The sequence below is a fragment of the Elephas maximus genome, chromosome 7 (genome assembly GCF_024166365.1).
Source record: "Elephas maximus indicus isolate mEleMax1 chromosome 7, mEleMax1 primary haplotype, whole genome shotgun sequence".
Lineage (NCBI taxonomy): Eukaryota > Metazoa > Chordata > Mammalia > Proboscidea > Elephantidae > Elephas > Elephas maximus.
Genome location: NC_064825.1, coordinates 114,682,428 through 114,704,815, shown reverse-complemented (window position 1 = coordinate 114,704,815; position 22,388 = coordinate 114,682,428). Strand labels below are relative to the sequence as shown.

The 22,388-nt window shown below is 38.9% G+C and overlaps 1 pseudogene; it reads right to left on the bottom strand.

Annotated features, from left to right (window-relative positions):
- Positions 1-1,742: 1,742 nt before the first annotated feature.
- On the bottom strand, positions 1,743-2,731 carry LOC126080455 (olfactory receptor 1102-like; annotated as a pseudogene).
- Between the last annotated feature and the right edge of the window lie 19,657 nt (positions 2,732-22,388).

The following is a 22,388-nucleotide window of genomic DNA, read 5'->3' as shown; positions in this document are numbered from 1 at the left end:
TCTCTAATAAAAAATCTTGGAACAAAAACCAATAAATAAATGGAACTTAGCATAAGCAGGACAGAGTTGCCGTGATGTGGGATCTATTTTAATTTCCTGGGCCTTGATCATTGGGCTTTTGAGGAACTTTGAGGAACAATGGCCAGTGCAAGACTGTTCTTCACATTTACTGAATAAAGGTAGAACTAAGAATCAACCCAATGGCAACTAACAACAACAACAGAAATTGAACTAAGATCACTAAAGAGTTTCCCAAAGGTGGGCTAGTTTTTCAGATCTTGGAGAAACCACACACAGTAGTCAGTTGTAGGTTATTCTCTAAGTTGTATCTTTGGTTATTCTCTAAGTTATATCTTTGTTTTTCCTGGGCTATAAGTATACTCTCAATAAATATTACTACCTGGTCTCAGTATCAATACAATAACTTGAATTGTGTTGTTGGCAAAGAATATTGAATATACAATGGAAATTCTGAAGAACAGACAAATCCATAATGAAGGAAGTACAGCCATTATGTTCCTTAGAAGTTAAGGTAGCTACACTTTGTCTTGCTTATGTTCGACACATCATAAGAAAAGATCAATCACTAGGAAGGGACAACATGTTCGGTAAAGTAGAGGGTCAGCAAAAACAAGGGAAAACCTTCAAGAGATAGACAAGACACAGTGGCTGCAACAATGGTTCAAACAGACCAAACTGTGAGGATGGCACAGGATCTGACAATATTTCTTTCTGTTATACATAAGGTCACCAAGAGTGGGAGCTGACTTCACAGCGACCTAACAAATAACAATAAAGTCTTAGGATGGGATTCCTGGAAGGTACAAATGTTTAATACACCCAGCTGATAATCAAAAGTTTGGATGTTGAGCTCACCCAGAGATGCCTCAAAAGAAAAGCCTGGTGATCTACTTCCATAAACTCAGCCATTGAATAACCTATGGAGTACAGTTCTACTGTAACATACTTGGGGTCACAAGAGTTGAAGTAGGCTCAATAGCTATTGGTTTGGTTTAGTCTCAGTATATATTTCATATTTTCAAAATGGATAGAGTCAATTGCTGAGACTGGGCAATGTCAATGAAAAACTTTAATAACGGATTAAAAGTTTATGGTATTGAGCCAAACAAGGCAAAAGACATGCTCAGAGGATGCGTGGATTTGAATGTGTGAGGGCACAGAGGGCAAGTAAAGTAACCTTTGGGAGATTCTTCACAGGGATTTCAGGGTGAGGAATTAAACTTCCAAAAAAGTGCTGAGTAATTGTTATAAAAAATGTGAGGGTAAGTTACGTCATAGAGTTTTGAGGGCATCACCATTATACCAAAACCTGTTGCGGTCGAGTCAATTTTGACTTGTAGCAACCCTGTGGGACAGAGTAGAACTGTCATGTAGAGCTTCCGAAGAGCACCGGGCAGATTTGAATTGCAGACCCTTTGGTTAGCAGCCGTTACACTTAGCCACTATGCCACCAGGGTTTCCATCATCATTATAGTAAGTGAAAATACAGTTATACAAATACTAATTCATCAATAAATGTTTAATATGGATCATTTTGAATACAGCCATAGGTATATAGAGGTAAAATTTATTTGCACTTGTAAAATTCTGCATTGAAAGATTAATTAATGGTTTATTTGAAAATGTTCTAGGACATAGGGACACTATTAACTACAAGCAAGACATTTTCTTCGATAGTTTTGAGTAGAAATATGGACTAACATCCAACATTCTTTTTGGTTTTACTCAATGCTAAAAATGTACTTTACAAACCAATTTCTCTCAAACACTTTTTTCATTGCTTCTTTTGCATCTTTGTTCCTCAAACTGTAAAGGATTGGATTCAGCATGGGAATCACAATGGTGTAGAATACAGACACTATCATGTCATGGTCTAAAGCATAGCTGGAACTTGGTCTCATACACATGAAGAGGATTGCTCCATGGTAAACTGACACTCCAGTTAAGTGAGAACCACAAGAGAAAAGACTTTTTGCCTCCCTTCAGGAGAGTGCATCCTCAGAATGGCCAACAAAATGAAGCCATAGAAGATCAGGACAATCACAATGGTGAATACCTCAATATAATCCACAAAGTAGAAGAGCAGAAGCTGGTTGATGTGAGTGTCAGAACAGGAGATAGCAAGGAGTGGAGGGATATCACAAAAGACATGTCTAATTTCATTGCATGCACAGAAGGAGAGGCTAAAAGTCGCAACTGTGTGTAAAGTACCATGCACAATACCACCAACATATGAAGCAGTGATGAGTGGCACATAGACTCTGGGTGACATGTTAACTGAATACAGAAGTGGGTTGTAGATTGCTACATAGCGATCATATGCCATTGCCACCAAGAGAAAGCATTCTGTGGTCCCAAAAGTGACAAAGAGCAGCATCTGTGTTGCACATCCAATGAATGAAATGGCTTTATTGTCTGTCAGGAAATTGACCAACATTTTTGGAGTGACAACTGAAGAATAGCAGGCATCCAAGATGGATAACACGCACAGAAAATAGTACATCGGATTGTGAAGTCGGGCATCTGCTGTGACTAATAAAACCAGCCCCAAATTTCCCAGCAGAGTAAAAACATAAATTGCAAAATATAGCAAAAAAAGGTAGACTTGAATCTCAAAGTCATCTGTGAAGCCCAGCAATGTAAACATGGTGACTTTGGTGATATTCTTCAACTCAGTCCTGTATGGCTCTACTGCTGACAACACCGACATTTCAGTGGCTATGTCTGGGTCCTAAATGCAACATTCGGACATCCTGTGGAAACAGAGTGTACCCAATTACATCTTCATCTTTGTTTTTTGAAGGGAGTAATAACATCCTATAGGCAGCGATGGGATGTTGTTGTTGTTAACAGCCTTTGAGTTGACCTCCAACTCATGGCAACCACATGCACAACAGGATCAGACCTTTGTGATCCACGGAGTTTCTATTAACCGATTTTCGGAAGTAGATCGCCAAGCCTTACTTCCTAGTCCATCCTAATCTGGAAGTTCTGCTGAAGCCTGTTCAGCATCACAGCAAATGCAAGTTCTACTGACAAATGGGCAGTGGCTGCACTTGAGGTGCTTTGGCCAGAGATCAAACCTGGGTTTCCCATATGAAAGGTCAGAATTCTACCATAGGACCACTACTGCCCCCTAGAGATGGGATAGGCAATGACAAAGTGATTGAGCCCCAAGAACACCAAACCCTTTGACATCCAGTACATTCTGAGTCATAGCAACGTTACAAGACAGGGCAGAACTGCTGCACAGTGTTTCCAAGGAGCGGCTGCTGAATTTGAACTGGCGACCTTTTGGTTAGCAGCTGACCTCTTAACCCCGGTACCACCAGGGCTCCATTTGGTCCCATATGGATGCAATTTTCTGATTATATATAAAAGAAATGGTTTCATTGCTTTGTTAGCCAAACCTGATATGTTAAAAGAAACAAACAAAAAAACAACCACAAAAAAAAACTTGACAACTTAAGTGGTTCTCAAAAATGCAAAATCCTGTTATTCTCAAAGACCAATGAATAGAAGAATTTAAAAATCCAAAAACCATACAATTGAAAGTACACACTAGGACACTAGTCCAGAATTTGCTGCAGTGTGCATCAGCACCTTTCCTTAACGTCCTTGATTATAAAATGAGAACAACAGCATTAACCACTTACAAGATTGCATTACATTTAAATGGGAAAAACTTTGTAAAAAAGACCTAATTTTGAAATTTTTTCAGATACTAGAGAATAGGATAATTTAGACTTACATTTCAAGTTGTTTTAAAAGGCAGTCTCTGATGATCCAACCATTTGGTGTGCCGTTTTCTCTTAATTACCCCATTCCATTGTCATTTCTAGAACAGTGGTGAGCAGGACAGCAGACTATTCTGGAGACAGATTCATCTTATATGCAAAGGAAAACAGGACATCATCTTTTTTTTTTTTTTAACTTTTATTGATCTTCAAGTGAACGTTTACAAATCAAGTCAGTCTGTCACATATAAGTGTATATACATCTTACTCCTTACTCCCACTTGCTCTCCCCCTAATGAGTCAGCCCTTCCAGTCTCTCCTTTCGTGACAATTTTGCCAGCTTCCATCTCTCTCTACCCTCCCATCCCCCCTCCAGACAGGAGATGCCAACACAGTCTCAAGTGTCCATCTGATATAATTAGCTCACTCTTCATCAGCATCTCTCTCCTACCCACTGTCCAGTCCCTTTCATGTCTGATGATGGCTCCTGTCCTGTGCCAACAGAAGGTTTGGGGACCATGCCCGCCGGGATTCCTCTAGTCTCAGTCAGACCATTAAGTATGGTCTTTTTATGAGAATTTGGGGTCTGCATCCCAATGATCTCCTGCTCCCTCAGGGGTTCTCTATTGTGCTCCCTGTCAGGGCAGTCATCGATTGTGGCCGGGCACCAACTAGTTCTTCTGGTCTCAGGATGATGTAGGTCTCTGGTTCATGTGGCCCTTTCTGTCTCTTGGGCTCTTAGTTGTCATGTGACCTTGGTGTTCTTCATTCTCCTTTGCTCCAGGTGGGTTGAGACCAATTGATGCATCTTAGATGGCCGCTTGTTAGCATTTAAGACCCCAGACGGCACATTTCAAAGTGGGATGCAGAATGTTTTCATAATAGAATTATTTTGCCAATTGACTTAGAAGTCCCCTTAAACCATGGTTCCCAAACCCCCGCCCTTGCTCCGCTGACCTTTGAAGCATTCATTTTATCCCGGAAACTTCTTTGCTTTTGGTCCAGTCCAATTGAGCTGACCTTCCATGTATTGAGTGTTGTCCTTCCCTTCACCTAAAGCAGTTCTTATCGACAAATTAATCAGTAAAAAACCCTCTCCCTCCCTCCCTCTCTCCCTCCCCGCCTCGTAACCACAAAAGTGTGTGTTCTTCTCAGTTTATACTATTTCTCAAGATCTTATACTTGTGGTCTTATACAATATTTGTCCTTTTGCCTCTGACTGATTTCACTCAACATAATGCCTTCCAGGTTCCTCCATGTTATGAAACGTTTCACAGATTCATCACTGTTCTTTATCGATGCGTAGTATTCCATTGTGTGAATATACCACAATTTATTTACCCATTCATCCGTTGATGGACACCTTGGTTGATTCCAGCTTTTTTGCTATTGTAAACAGAGCTGCAATAAACATGGGTGTGCATATATCTGTTTGTGTGAAGGCTCTTGTTTCTCTAGGGTATATTCCAAGGAGTGGGATATCTGGGTTGTATGGTAGTTCTATTTCTAACTGTTTAAGATAACGCCAGATAGATTTCCAAAGTGGTTGTACCATTTTACATTCCCACCAGCAGTGTATAAGAGTTCCAATCTCTCCGCAGCCTCTCCAACATTTATTATTTTGTGTTTTTTGGATTAATGCCAGCCTTGTTGGAGTGAGATGGAATCTCATCGTAGTTTTAGTTTGCATTTCTCTAATGGCTAATGATCGAGAACATTTTCTCATGTATCTGTTAGCTGCCTGAATATCTTCTTTAGTGAAGTGTGTGTTCATATCCTTTGCCCACTTCTTGATTGGGTTGTTTGTCTTTCTGTGGTTGAGTTTTGACAGAATCATGTAGATTTTAGAGATCAGGCGCTGGTCGGAGATGTCATAGCTGAAAATTCTTTCCCAGTCTGTAGGTGGTCTTTTTACTCTTTTGGTGAAGTCTTTAGATGAGCATAGGTGTTTGATTTTTAGGAGCTCCCAGTTACCTGGTTTCTCTCCGTCATTTTTAGTAATGTTTTGTATTCTGTTTATGCCTTGTATTAGGGCTCCTAGGGTTGTCCCTATTTTTTCTTCGATGATCTTTATCGTTTTAGTCTTTATGTTTAGGTCTTTGATCCACTTGGAGTTAGTTTTTGTGCATGGTGTGAGGTATGGGTCCTGTTTAATTTTTTTGCAAATGGATATCCAGTTATGCCAGCACCATTTGTTAAAAAGACTATCTCTTCCCCAGTTAACTGACACTGGGCCTTTGTCGAATATCAGCTGCTCATATGTGGATGGATTTATATCTGGATTCTCAATTCTGTTCCACTGGTCTATGTGTCTCTTGTACCAATACCAGGCTGTTTTGACTACTGTGGCTGTATAATAGCTTCCGAAATCAGGTAGAGTGAGACCTCCCACTTTCTTCTTCTTTTTCAGTAATGCTTTGCTTATCCGAGGCTTCTTTCCCTTCCATATGAAGTTGGTGATCTGTTTCTCTATCACCTTAAAAAATGACATTGGAATTTGGATCAGAAGTGCATTGTATGTATAGATGGCTTTTGGTAGAATAGACATTTTTACTATGTTAAGTCTTTCTATCCATGAGCAAGGTATGTTTTTCCACTTAAGTATGTCCTTTTTAATTTCTTGTAGTAGAGCTTTGTAGTTTTCTTTGTATAGGTCTTTTACATCTTTGATAAGATTTATTCCTAAGTATTTTATCTTCTTGGGGGCTACTGTGAATGGTATTGATTTGGTTATTTCCTGTTCGAAGTTCTTTTTGTTGATGTAGAGGAATCCAAGTGATTTTTGTATGTTTATCTTATAACCTGAGACTCTGCCAAACTCTTCTATCAGTTTCAGTAGTTTTCTGGAGGATTCCTTAGGGTTTTCTGTGTATCAGATCATGTCATCTGCAAATAGAGATAATTTTACTTCCTCTTTGCCAATCTGGATGCCCTTTATTTCTTTGTCTAGCCTAATTGCCCTGGCTAGGACTTCTAGCACGATGTTGAATAAGAGCGGTGATAAAGGGCATCCTTGTCTGGTTCCCGTTCTCAAGGGAAATGCTTTCAGGTTCTCTCCATTTAGAGTGATGTTGGCTGTTTGCTTTGCATAGATGCCCTTTATTATGTTGAGGAATTTTCCTTCAATTCCTATTTTGGTGAGAGTTTTTATCATAAAAGGGTGTTGGACTTTGTCAAATGCCTTTTCTGCATCAATTGATAAGATCATGTGTTTTTTGTCTTTTGTTTTATTTATGTGGTGGATTGCATTAATGGTTTTTCTGATATTAAACCAGCCTTGCATACTTGGTTTAAATCCCACTTGGTCGTGGTGAATTATTTTTTTATATGTTGTTGAATTCTATTGGCTAGAATTTTGTTGAGGATTTTTGCATCTATGTTCATGAGGGATATAGGTCTGTAATTTTCCTTTTTTGTGATGTCTTTACCGGGTTTTGGTATCAGGGATATGGTGGCTTCATAGAATGAGTTAGGTAGTATTCCGTCATTTTCTATGCTTTGAAATACCTTTAGTAGTAGTGGTGTTAACTCTTCTCTGAAAGTTTGGTAGAACTCTGCAGTGAAGCCGTCTGGGCTAGGGCTTTTTTTTTTGTTGTTGGGAGTTTTTTGATTACCGTTTCAATCTCTTTTTTTGTTATGGGTCTATTTAGTTGTTCTACTTCTGATTGTGTTAGTTTAGGTAGGTAGTGTTTTTCCAGGAATTCATCCATTTCTTCTAGGTTTGCAAATTTGTTAGAGTACAATTTTTCGTAATAATCTGATATGATTCTTTTAATTTCAGTTGGGTCTGTTCTCATGTGGCCCTTCTCATTTCTTATTCGGGTTATTTGTTTCCTTTCCTGTATTTCTTTAGTCAGTCTAGCCAATGGTTTATCAATTGTGTTAATTTTTTCAAAGAACCAGCTTTTGGCTTTGTTAATTCTTTCAATTGTTTTTCTGTTCTCTAATTCATTTAGTTCAGCTCTAATTTTTATTATTTGTTTTCTTCTGGTGCCTGATGGATTCTTTTGTTGCTCTCTTTCTATTTGTTCAAGTTTTAGGGATGGTTCTCTGCTTTTGGCTCTTTCTTCTTTTTGTATGTGTGCATTTATCGATATAAATTGGCCTCTGAGCACTGCTTTTGCTGTGTCCCAGAGGTTTTGATAGGAAGTCTTTTCATTCTCGTTGCATTCTATGAATTTCCTTATTCCCTCCTTGATGTCTTCTATAACCCAGTCTTTTTTGAGTAGGGTATTGTTCAGTTTCCAAGTATTTGATTTCTTTTCCCTAGTTTTTCTGTTATCAATCTCTAGTTTTATTGCCGTGTGGTCTGAGAAGTTGCTTTGTAATAGTTCGATGTTTTGGACTCTGCAAAGGTTTGTTTTATGACCTAATACGTGGTCTATTCTAGAGAATGTTCCATGTGCACTAGAAAAAATAGTATACTTTGCAGCAGTTGGGTGGAGAGTTCTGTATAAGTCAATGAGGTCAAGTTGGTTGATTGTTGTAATTAGGTCTTCTGTGCTATTGAGCTTCTTACTGAATGTCCTGTCCTCCGATAGTGGTGTGCTGAAGTCTCCTACTATAATTGTGGAGGTATCTATCTCACTTTTCAGTTCTGTTAAGATTTGATTTATGTATCTTGCAGCCCTGTCATTGGGTGCATAAATATTTAATATGGTTATGTCTTCCTGATCAATTGTCCCTTTTATCATTATGTAGTGTCCTTCTTTATCCTTTGTGGTGGATTTAAGTCTAAAGTCTATTTTGTCAGAAATTAATATTGCTACTCCTCTTCTTTTTTGCTTATTTTTTGCTTGATATATTTTTTTTCCATCCTTTGAGTTTTAGTTTGTTTGTGTCTCTAAGTCTAAGGTGTGTCTCTTGTAGGCAGCATATAGACGGATCGTGTTTCTTTATCCAGTCTGAGACTCTCTGTCTCTTTATTGGTGCATTTAGTCCATTTACATTCAGCGTAATTATAGATAAATAAGTGTTTAGTGTTGTCGTTTTGATGCCTTTTTATGCGTATTGTTGACAATTTCATTTTTCCACATACATTTTTGTACTGAGATGGTTTTCTTAGTAAATTGTGAGATGCTCATTTTCGTAGTGTTTGACTTTATGTTTGTTGAGTCGTTATGTTTTTCTTGGCTTTTATCTTGAGTTATGGAGTTGTTATACCTCTTTGTGGTTACCGTAATATTTACCCCTATTTTTCTAAGTAAAAATCTAACTTATATTGTTCTATATCGCCTTGTATCACTCTTCATATGGCAGTTCTATGCCACCTGTATTTAGTCCCTCTTTTTGATTATTGTGATCTTTTACATATTGACTTCAGTGATTCCCTGTTATGAGCATTTTTTTTTAATTAATCTTAATTTGTTTTTGTGATTTCCCTATTTGAGTTGATATCAGGATGTTCTGTTTTGTGACCTTGTGGTTTGCTGGTATCTGATATTATTGGTTTTCTGACCAAACAATATCCTTTACTATTTTTTGTAGCTTTGGTTTTGTTTTTGCAAATTCTCTAAACTTGTATTTATCTGTAAATATCTTAATTTCGCCTTCATATTTCAGAGAGAGTTTTGCTGGATATATGATCCTTGGCTGGCAGTTTTTCTCCTCCAATGCTCTGTATATGTCGTCCCATTCCCTTCTTGCCTGCACGGTTTCTGCTGAGTAGTCTGAACTTATTCTTATTGATTATCCCTTGAAGGAAACCTTTCTTTTCTTCCTGGCTGCTTTAAAATTTTCTCTTTATCTTTGGTTTTGGCAAGTTTGATGATAATATGTCTTGGTTTTTCTTTTTGGATCAATCCTAAATGGGGTTCGACGAGTATCTTGGATAGATATCCTTTCGTCATTCATAATATCAGGGAAGTTTTTTGTCAGGAGATCTTCAACTATTTTCTCTGTGTTTTCTGTCCTCCCTCCCTGTTTTGGGACTCCAATCACACGCAAGTTATCCTTCTTGATAGAGTCCCACATGATTCTTAGGGTTTCTTCATTTTTTTAAATTCTTTTATCTGATTTTTTTTCAGCTATGTTGATATTAATTCTCTGGTCCTCCAGATTTCCCAGTCTGCATGCTAATTGCTCGAGTCTGCTCCTCTGACTTCCTATTGCGTTGTCTAATTCTGTAATTTTATTGTTAATCTGTTGGATTTCTACATGCTGTCTCTCTATGGATTCTTGCAACTTATTAATTTTTCCACTATGTTCTTGAATAATCTTTTTGAGTTCTTCAACAGTTTTATCAGTGTGTTCCTTGGCTTTTTCTGCAGTTTGCCTTATTTCGTTTCTGATGTCTTGAAGCATTCTTTAAATTAGTTTTTTATATTCTGTATTTGATAATTCCAGGATTGTATCTTCATTTGGGAAAGATTTTGATTCTTTTTTTGGGGGGGTTGTAGAAGCTGTCATGGTCTGCTTCTTTATGTGGTTTGATATCGACTGCTGTCTCTGAGCCATCACTGGGAAACTTGTTTTTCCAGAAAATCCACTAAAAAAAATGCAGTCAGATCCCTATCAGAACTACCTTTGGATTATAACCGCCACCTTGTTCCCTGTAAGGATGAAAGTCTGAGATTTGGATCATATATGCTTGGCTGTAGCTGGTTCTGTGTTTTTAGTCCAATTAGGGATGGATTTTTGGTCCCTGGGTTTTTTGTAGTTCCTTCTGTCAGGCCAGAAGAACGGGTTAGGAAAAGACCAAAAGAAAAAAAAAAAGGGGGGGGAGCAAAGCCGCTGAGCCGGAGCTGTTCTCTCTCTGGCTCAGGAAATTCCAATGTTAATGAAGCCGCCTAGGAAGGGTGGGGGAGGGATCAGAGAGATAAGAGAGTAGCACCTTGGAATATAGCCAGAGTTGCTTGTCATGCTTGGAATGACTATTTTATCTGAGATTCCCGAGAGACGTGTCGCCTACGTGTGCTGGCTGGGTGGAGATTGCCCCCGGGGTCTGGCCCGCTGAAGCCACGGTCAGATCCTCCACTGCCAATCCAAAGCCCAGCGTCAAGGTTCCCCTGCTGGGACACTGCACTCCCGGCTCCAAAATCAGTTGCTGCCTCCCGGGGACTTCTTGTCCCGCCAGCCGTGTCGCCGCGCTGCCCCCGAGGACCAGCTGGGCCCCCTCCCAGGGTTAGTTCAGGGGAATAGAGCTGTGCCCCGTGCTCGGTCCGTGACAGTGCCCAGTCAAAAGCCCGGCACCAAGGTTTCCCGGCTGGGACGCTGCACTCCCGGCTCCAAAACCAGTCACTGCCTCCCAGGGACTTCTCCCAGCAGCCGCGTCGTCACGCCGCCCACGCTGACCGGCTGTGCCCCCTCCCGGGTTCAGTTCCGGGGGGTAGGGCTGTGCCCCTTTTTGCGCCATCACAAGATTTATGAGTTCAGCTCCCCTGGGCCCAATCCTAAGCCTGTCGCCAAGGTTACCTGACTGGGACTCTGGCTCCAGGCTCCGAAAACAGTCGCTGCTTCCCCGTATTTGTTCGTTTTCCATCTCTAAATCTGTGTTTGTTGTTCAGGGTTCCTAGATTGTTATGTATGTGATTGATTCTCTTGTTTTTCCGAGTCTTTTTTGCAAGAGGGATCCGAGGTAGCATTTACCTAGTCTGCCATCTTGGCCCCGCCTCCATTATCTTTTTTTTTTAAGTTTCTCTTTCAAACACTTATTATTAAGTTGTCCGTTTTTCCTTTGCAGCTTATTGTACCATTATTGCTGTTTTTCAAGTTTTAACTTAATGACTATTTTGAAACTTCTTTCTATTCGTAAGTAGTCCTGGTGGAACAGTGGTTGAGTGCTTGGCTTCTAATCTAAAGGTCAGCAGTTGGAACCACCAGCCACTACAGAGGAGAAAAATGTGGTAGGCTGCTTTGGCAAAGATTACAGCTTTGGAAAACCTATAAGATTTTCTGTCTAAGGCCACTGTAGAGTCACTATAAGTGACAATCAACTTGACTGCAATGGGTTTGGTTTCTGGTTTTTCTCTCGTTAGTCCTGCAAAGTCCTTGGGTGGATTTTAGAGACATATTTCTTCCCTTGCCCCGCCCCAAGAATAACATGGTCATTTCTTTAATATATTATAGTTGCTTATGGAGTCTTAGAATAACTATGAAATAAATGTCACCCAATAATTACTAATAAATTTATCGCTGTTATTGCTAAAAGACTAAAATCACTATTATTCCCACAAAGTAGTACTATTTATTTATTTATTTCCTGTATGCCATCAGGCTGTTTCTCATTTAATGGAGTATGAGTAAAGAAAAGTACATGGGAAAAAAAGAAAAAAAAAAAAAAACCAAAGAGGCATCCGTACCTCACGTGAAAGCCTCACCTGCTAAAACACCATTAAATACTGGATTCATCTTATTTAGGAGTGAGATTTCAGGACTTTCCTTTTTCCTTCATTGTGTCATAGACTGATGTGTTTCACCCATTGTTTTTCAGCATTTAAGGAAGTGGTTTGTGTGTTGCTATGATTCTGGAAGCTAAGCCACCAGTATTTCAAATGCCGAAGGGTCATTTGAGGTGAATAGGTTTGAGAGGAGCTTCCCGACTAAAACAGACCAGGAAGAAAGGCCTGGAGAATTACTTCTGAAAATTAGCTAATGAAAACTCCACGGATCATAACAGACTATTGCCAGATCTAGTGCTAAATATAAGCCACCAAGTTTTGACCAAATCAAACCAACTAATTGCCATGAATCCTTTCCGACTTATAAGAACCCCACAGCACAGAATAGAGCTGCCCCATAGGGCTTCGAAGGCTGTAATTTTTATGGAAGAAGACTGCCACATCTTTCTCTGGCAGAGCAACTGGTAGGTTAAAAGTGCTGACCTTTTGGTTAGCAGCCCAGGGCATAACCATTGCACCATCAGGACTCCCGTAGGTTGAAAGGCACTCAGAATACACAGTGGCCACAACAACAGATTGGAGCATGTCACTAGTCATGAAGAAAGCACAGGACCAGGAGACACTATGCATTTTTGTAAATGGAGCTGCCATTAATCAGAACTGATTTGAGGGCAACTAACAACAACGGGAAGTATAAAATCTGTCATGAATAGAGTGGGACTTCAATCAGCATTCTACAAATGATTTATATTCATCTCATGCCACTTATTACAGTTTTATCTTATTCAGACATCATTTTTAAAGAAGAGAATGAGCTAATCAGCTTTATTACCGTTGGAAGGAGAGGAAGGTACATGTCTCCTTTTTCTCTAAAATGCTCCTCACAGATCCATGTGGGAGGTTTTTCCAATACCTAGAATAAATAGCTTCATAAACTGGGGTCACAGAGCCAAAAATGGTCATTTGATCTTCAGAGAACTCTAGTATAAACAGATAAATTTAAATTAAATTGCTGTGAAATTAAATTGCTAGCGCTGTCTAAATCCAGGTAATTTGTATATAACTCTTGGGAGTATACACACTAATATCTTCTTATAATAAATTCTAATTGTATTTTAGGTTATATAAATCAGAACTAATAAAGGCATCCAATAAATAATAAAATATATATTAATGTGTTCTTCAAAATTCATAATTTCATTTCTGTTCAAATCGTCCTCGATTCTCTTTCTCTCTTTTTTTGCCTATCTCTTTCTTTTCCTTCCTCTCTTCTCTCTTTGCCTTTCAAGAATCCATGGAAGACGAAAAAAAAAAAAAAATTTACTGAAGAGAAAAACAAAACAAAACCCTTTTCAATCGAGTCAATTCTAACTAATAACAACATCATAGCACAGAGTAGAAATAGGAACTAGTAGTAGATAGGAAAAAGCACAGTGAAGGGAAATAAAAATATGCCAGCAAATTTTGAATAAGAGGCTAATTATTACTGTACTAAAGGAATACTTTACAAAATCTATTACAAAATATAACTTGACTAATACATGCAGGAAAAATGCCAGCTAGGTTGAAGTTCTAACAGTCTCTTCACGTACGAGTCTGAGATGAAGCAGCATAGTGGAAGATTAAGGACATTATATTTGGACTTGAAAAACCTCTATTAAAATCTCAGAAACAGCACCTATGACAGTGTGAGCTTGGAGAAATAACATCATCCTCTGTACCAAGCAATAGGTAAGATTGACAAAATATTTCAGACACATCCTGTTCAACCAGATGGACAAAGTATTCATGCGGAGTGCTTATTAATGCGATGTATCAACATAATTTACTAAATTAAATTTTTGATTATATGTGAAACATACATTAAATTTAAAAGTAACTTTCAAATTCTATTTATTAAAAAAAAGTTACAAATTCAATTTTTTTTCCATCAAAACACTGAACGATGACTGACCCTGAAGCCAGTAGCTAGGTGTTTTTTTTTAGTTATTCATATTTGTTAAATGAAACATACACACACACACAAAGTTGTCATGGAATTATTTCTGACTCACAGTGACCCTGTAAAACAGAGTAGAACTGCCCCATAGGATTTCTTAGGCTGCAGTCTTTACTGAAAAGTGCTGGTGGCATAGTGGTTAAGAGCTCGGATGCTAACCAAAAAGTCAGAAGTTCAAATTCACCAGCTGCTCCTTGGAAACACTATGGGGCTACTCTGTCCTATGGAGATGCTATGAGTTGGAATGGACTCAGTGAGAGTGGGTTTGGTTTTTTGCTTTTAAATCTTTACTGAAGCCGGCTGTTGCTTCTTTCTCCCACCGACAGCTGGTGGATTCAAAATGCCACCTTTTAGTTAGCAGCCTAGCACTTAACCACTGCATCACCTGGTCTCCTTTATGACACTAAATTTGTATTCAAATACCATTTTATTGAAATTACACCCAATGAATCCTAAGGTTCTATGCTGTAAAGGATCATGAAAAATGCACCTCTGCCAGTGCACTCTGCCTTTGTCTTGTCAGTGAAATAATTGTGTGTTTTGTTTAAGTTCTCCCGATACTCTCGCTGATGTAACTTTCAGGCACCGTTCATGGCTCTGAGCTTGTCTGTAGAACAAGAATGTGATTTATAAAGGAAGCTAGATTTTATACCATGTTAGCTCCCATTAAAGTAATTATCTACATCACTGTAGGGAACTGGAGACTTGATAGAGAAAAAAGTATGGGGTTTAAATGTTTCTTCAACCTTCTTCAAACAGACATTTCTCTTTACTAAGCTGTAAGGAAATTAGAGCTACTGTTTTTACAACTAGTTGATTTCATGTTAACAGGAGATAGAGACTAGAAAGACAAAAACAAATACCCTGAGATATTTAACAAAACCTGAACCATCAGGAAGAGTAAAATGAAATTAGTTCCTCAAGTCTCATACAGTCAGAAAATGTAAGGTATCAGAAGTTCCTGAGAACAATACCACAAATACTAAGGTTGAGAAGCTATGACAGTAGCTACTGTATATTATTGAGTGGATCAGTTGCTGGAGAAGGACATCATGCTTAGTAAAGCAGAGGGTCAGTGAAAAAGAGGAAGACCGTCAATGAGATGGATTGACAAGGCCGCAACAATGGGCTGAAGCATAACAAGGATCGTGAGGATGGCACAGGCCCAGCAGTGTTTCATTCTGTTTTACATAGGGTCACTATGAGTCAGAACTGACTTGCAGCACCTAATAATAGCAAGGAAACTAAATGAAAAAAGAAAAAAGCCCTGTTGTGGTCCAGTCTATTCCGACTCATAGCAACTCTATAAAACTGCCCCATGTGGTTCCCAAGAAGTGGCTGGTGGATTCTAACTGCTGATCTTTTGGTTAGCAGCAGAGCTCTTAACCACTGCATCACCAAGGCTCCAAGTGGATCCTAGCGGTTAGGAATTTTGTGTACATTATCATATGTAATCTACAGAGCAAACTTAAAACTATCTAAGTTAATGTCCTTTTATAGATGAAAGAATTGAGGCCCACCTAGACATGTAACTTGGGCAAAGTCATACAGATAGTGACTAGTGGAGCAAAAATTCCAACTCAGATTTCTCTGATTCCATAGTCTACACCGTTTCCAATTGACCATACTGCAATTCCATTATGCCATGCCATAATTCTGGTGTCATCATTCCCTAGAAAAAATGCATAATAATATCCTCACATATTTTAATTTTTTTTAATTAACCCAGCTTAAATAGACCAGGAAATTAAAAAAAAAAAAAAAATCAATGTTTTCTAGAACAAAATAATTTTAAAATTAATTTATATTTCTTCAAGTGAAAGCAATTATGAAATCTGGTTTTCTCTTCATTTAATTATTTCCTTGATTTTAAAATATAGCTTCTTAATTATACTGCTGCTATGATGAAATTAAAGCAAATTTTTGATTTACACATCTATTGACCTAACTATATAAGGAGCTCTTTCTGCTTTCTTTGCTATTTTCTCAGGAAGATACCAGATTCAATTTTTAATACAAGTCTGAATTAATGAGAATCACCTATTTCAAATTTAAATATTAAATCATGTACATTAGTTTGAGATTCAAGTATCTAGCTTCTGAAATATTTTGTAAGTGTGGAAAAAGGTTCCCTCTTACCTGTGGAACCAAACTGCTCACTCAGTCAATGTTTGCTATGACCTTTATGTGTATGGATTTTTATACCAGCTTTTTAAGGCCTTCTTGTAAAAAATAGGGGATTTCCCAAGGAGAAAACACACTAACTCTTTTCTGGAACAGAAAAGAAACAAGATCCCCCCCTCCCCCTGCAGTAAACAAGAGAATAAAGCTTGGGTAAAATAAGCCACCTGATAAAAATAATTCAATGAATCACCTTGACTTCCTAAAAAATGGTTCCTCAGTTGAAAAGCTTGAGTGGGGAACTCATATCACCAAGACAACAGTGCCAGGAGCAGAGCAGGTACTTTTGACCTGGGTTCTTGCATGGAAAAGGTCCTAATCCAGAAGATTGATGACAAGTGCCTTCCTCCAGAGTTGACAGAGAAAGCCTTGCCCTGGAGCTTATGATCTTAATTTGGACTTATAGACTACTCGACTGTGAGAGAATAAATTTCTCTTTGTTAAAGCCATCCACTTGTGGTATTTCTGTTACAACAGCACTAGACGACGAAGACAGAAATTTGGTGCCAAGAGTGGGATGCTCCTGTAACAGATACCTAAAATGTGGAAGTGGTTTTGAATATTGTGAAAGGATAGAGAAGCTGCAGCGGCAGGGGACCAGCAGCAGCAGAGAACATGAAGCAGTAGAGAAATGGCAGCGGCAAAGAAACAGCAGCAGCAGAACCAGGAAACCAGCACCAGACAGCACTGGAGCCAACCCACAAATGGAGCCAGAGAGCTGAGTGCCTGCAAGCCTGAGGCTTCCTGGTGGAGTGGGGTGCCTCTGGGCACTTATTGGTGGAGCTAGGCTTTCCAACCCACAGAGCAAGACGGCTGAGTTCCTGTGTGCAGGAGGCTTCCTGGTGGGGTGGGGTGCCTCCAGGCACTTATTGTTGAAGCTACAGAGCTTTGGAACACTTGCTGGAGCTGGGAAGATGAGGGCAGCGAGGCCTGAGATGCAGAGAGCCAAGGAACACTGCAAGCCAAGGTGACTCAGTCTCAAAAGTTATGGCCTCCACCTCTGGGATTTCAAAGGGTGGAGCCCTGGCCTCTGATGTTTCTAAGGGTGACATTGCTACTCAGATGAACTGGGAGAATGTTGTACCTGAAGCCGAGGGAGCAGAGTTACTGTTCCAATGGGTCTGGAAGGAGGAGCTGAAGCCCAGGGTCAAGCAACTCCACTCAGGGTCCTGACTGATGATATAGAGCTTTTCCATCATCTCTTTGCACAGTTGTAGTTGACTTGATTCCCGTGTATTTCTTCTGTAAAGGTCCATGTATATAGTCACCATTTATGTTGGCGAAAAATGGTACTTACAATGAAGTCGTTGGTCTTGCAAAATTCTGGCCAGTATCTAGAGTCTGGAAGGCAGAGCTACCGTGTTAATGGCCTCAGAGAACAGAGAATTGTTTCTAACTCCTACCGGCTAGTGTAATGTGTTGTGCTGAGTTGCTTTGTGCCTGTTATGCCTTCTTTCCCTCCAGTTTCTCCCATTTATAATGGAAATGTCTAGCTTGTGTCTGATTTGCCATTGTACTTTGGAAGCAGATAACTTGTATTCTAGATTTCACAGATGAAGAGGAATTTTTGAATTTTGGACTTGGAGCCAATTTTGCTATGTTGTGGTGGGGTGACTATGTTTTAAGTGTGGCAAGGACATGAATTTTGGGGAGTGAAAGGATGGAGTGTCATAGATTGAATTGTGTTCCCCCAAAATGTGTATCAAATTAGGCCATGACTCCCAGTATTGTGTGGTTGTCCTCCATTTTGTGATTGTAATTTTACATTAAAGAAGATTAGGGTGGGATTGTAACACCTTTATTGAGGTCACATCCTTGATTCAATGTAAAGCGAGTTTCCCCGACATGTGACGTGCACCTCCTTTTATCTTACAAGAGATAGAAGGAAACGGAAGCAAGCAGACCTCATATCACCAAGAAACCAGTGCCAAGAGCAGAGCACCTAGTTTGGGCCTGGAGTTCCTGCATGGAGAAGCTTCTAGTCCAGGGTAAGACTGATGACAAGGGCCTTCCTCCAGAGCTGACAGAGAAAGCCTTCCCCTGGAGCTGATGCCCTGAGTTTGTACTTCTAGCTTACTAAACTCTGAGGGAATAAATTTCTCTTTATTAAAGCCATCCACTTGTGGTATTTCTGTTACAGCAACAGTAAATGACTAAGACAAAATCTGACCAAACTTTCCCTGATTTTAGACTGCACAGTATCCCATTGTTCTCTTCATATGACTGACTCTTGATCTATGTACAGCTTCCTCATGAGCACAATTAAGTATTCTGTAATTCCCAGTCTTTACAAAGTTAGAAAAGTTATCCATAATTTGTTATGAGCCACGCAGTCCAATGCTTTTGCGTAGTCAACGCATCACAGGTAAACATCTTTCTGGTATTTTCTGCTTTCCACCAGGATGCATCTGACATCAGCAATGATATTCATGGTTCCACATCCTCTTCTGAATTCAGCTTGAATTTCTGGCAATTTCCATCGGTATAGTGCTGCAACCACTTTTGAATGATCTTTAGCAAAATTTTACTCGAGTGTCATATTAACAATATTGCTCAATAACTTCCACATTCAGTTGGATCACCTTTCTTGGGAATAGGCATAAATATGGACCTCTTCTAGTTGGTTGGCCAGATAGCTGTCTTCCAAATTTCTTGACATAGGTGAGTGAGCACTTCTAGTGCTGCATCAGTTTGTTGAAACATCTCAACTGGTATTCTGCCAATTCCTGGAGCCTTGTTTTTCTCCATTCCCTTCAGTGTAGCTTGGACCTCTTCCTTCAGTACCATCAGTTCCTGATCGTATGCTACCTCCTGAAATGGATGAAAGTCGACAAATTTTTTTTGGTATCATGACTCTGTGTATTCTTTCCATCTTTTTTTTGATGCTTCCTGAGTCGTTTAATATTTCCCCCTGTAGAATCCTTCAACATTGCAACCCAAGGCTTGAATTTTTTCTTCAGTCCTGTCAGCTTGAAAAATGTCTAGTGTGTTCTTCCCTTTTGGTTTTCTAACTACAGGTCTTTGAATGTGTCATTATAATACTTTACTTTGTCTTCTCGATCTGGCCTTTGAAATCTGTTCAGCTCTTTTACTTCATTATTTCTTCTGTTTGTTTTAGCTTCTCTATGTTCAAGATCAAGTTTCAGAATCTCTTCTGACATCCATTTTGGTCTTTTCTTTCTTTCCTATCTTTTTAATGACCTCTTGCTTTCTTCATGCATGATGTCATTTCACAACTCGGTCTGGTCATTAGTGTTCAAGACATCAAATCTATTCTAGAGATGGTTTCTAAATTGAGATGGGATATATCAAGGTTGTATTTTGGCTCTCGTAGACAGGTTCTGATTTTTTTCAGCCTCAACTTGAAATTGCATATGAGTAACTAATGGTCTGTTCTGCAGTCTGCCACTGGCCTTGTTCTGACTGATGATATTGAGCTTTTCCTTCATCTTTTTGCACAGTTGAGTTGACTTGATTCCTGTGTATTTCTTCTATAAAGGTCCGTGTATATAGTCACCATTTATGTTGGTGAAAAAAGGTATTTGCAATGAAGTCGTTGGTCTTGCAAAATTTTATCATGCCATCTCTGGTATTGTTCCTAAAACCAAGGCCATATATTCCAACTACCAATTCTTCTTTGTTTCCAACTTTCAAATTTCTATCACCAAAAATTTTCAATGTATCCTGATTGCATGTTTCATCACTTTCAGGCTAGTGTCTTAAAAAAATGAAATACATAGGAGTAAATCTAACAAAGGATATAAGAGATCTATACAAAGAAAACTTGAAAACATGGTTGTAAGAAACCAAAAGAGACCTATGTAAATAGGAAAACATACCAAGTACATGAATAGGAAGATACAACATTGTAAAAATGCCAATTCTATGCAAAGAAATCTACAAATACAATGCAATCCCAATCCAAATAATAACAGCATTCTTTAAGTAGATGGAAAAACTAATCGTTAAATTTGTATGAAAAGAAAAGAGGCCCTGATAAGTAAAGCAGAAATGAAGAAGAAGAATAGGTAGGAGGACTTACACTACCTTACCTCAGAACCTACTATGCAGCTATGGTAGTCAAAGCAGTCTGGTACTGGTTCAACAACAGACACATTGACCAATGGAACAGAGCTGAGAACCCAGATGTAAATCCATTCCAGTGTCCATGGAATGGGGAAAAGACAGTCTTTTTAACAAATGATGGTGGCAAAACTGGATATTCATCAGCAAAAAAATGAAACAGTACCTATACCTTACACCATACAAAACAACTAACTTAAAATACATCAAAAACTTAAATATAAAATCAAACTAAAAAGATCATGAAAGAAAATGTAAGGTCAATGCTAGAGTCACTAATGCATGGCATAAATAGGGTACAAAACATAGTTAACAATACACGAATAGCAGAAGATAAGCTATGTAACTAGGATCTTCTAAAACTTAAACACTTATGCTCATCAAAAGCCTTCACCAAAAGAGTAGAAAGAGAACCTACAGGCTAGGGAAAAAAAAAAAAGAAATTGGCTATGATCTATCCAAAAAGGCCATATCCCAAAAAATCTATAGGAAAATCCAACACCTCTATGACAAAAAGACAATCCATTTAAATCATGGACAAAGGATATGAGCAGACACTTCACCCAAAAAAAACAAAAAAAAAACACACTAAAGCAGCCAACAGAGCAAGAGGAAATGTTCACGATCACTAGCCATTAAAGAAATGCAAATCAAAACTACAATGAGATATCATCTCATGCTGCATTACTGGCACACACACACACAAAAAAAATAATAATCGTAAATAAAAAATGTTGAAGAGGCCCCAGGGAGATCGGAACTCTTATGCAGTGCTGATGGGAATGCCAAATGGTACAATCGTTTTGGAAAATAATAAGGTACTTCCTTAAAAAGCTACAAATAGAAATACCATATGATCCCTCCATCTCACTGCTAGGAATATATCCTAGAGAAGTAAGAGCTGTCACATAAATAGACATATATACACTCATGTTCATTGCAGCAATGTTCACAATAGCAAAAACATGGAAACAACTTAAGTGCCCATCAACAGATGAATGGATAAACAAACTATGGTACATACACACAAAATGAAGAACAGTGATGAATTTGAGAAACATCTGACAACATGTATGAATCTGGAAGACATTATGCTGAGTAAAATAAGTCAATCACAAAAGGACAAATACTGTATGACACCACTATTATAAAATTTCATGAAAAGATTTACACACAGAAAGCAACAGTCTTTGATGGTTATGAGGCAGGGAAGGGATGGAGAGGGAAAAACACTAACTAGACAATTGAAGGGTAAGATGGTACACAGTACTGGGGTAGTCAGCAAAACTTCAGCCAGGCAAAGTCATAGAAGGTTGGTTCATAGACACATCAAAACTCCCTGAAGGACCAAATTACTGGGCTGAAGGCTGGGGAACATGGCCTCGGGGGACACCTAGCTCAATCGGCACAACATAGTGTATAAATAAAAAGTTCTACATTATACTTTGCTGAGTAGCATTTGGCATCTTAAAAGCTTATGAGCAGCCATCTAAGAGACACCATTGGTTCTACCCAGTCTGGTTCAAGGAAAAATGAAGAAAAAACATAATGGAAAGATTAGTCCAAAAGACAAATGGACCCACAACTACCACAGCCTCCAACAGACTGAGTCCAGTACAACTAGATGGTGTCCAGCTACCGCCACTGACTGTGCTGAAAAGAATCACAATAGAGCGTCCTGGACAGAGCTGGAGAAAAATGTAGAACAAATTCTAACTCACAAAAAAAGATCAGATGTACTGGTCTGACAGAGACTGAAGAAACCTCAAGAGTATGGCTCCAAGAAACCCTTTTAACTCGGTACTGAATTCACTCCTGAGGTTCATTTTAAGCCAAAAGTTAGCCCTGAAACAAACAAACAAAAAAGTCATCGAATCCATTGCAAACCATACTGACCCTACAGGACAGAGTAGAACTGCCCCATGGGGTTTTCAAGGAGTGACTGGTTGATTCAAACTACCAACCTTTTGGTTAGCAACTGAGTTCTTAAGCACTGCATCATCAGAGCTCCTATAGGCCCATAAAAAT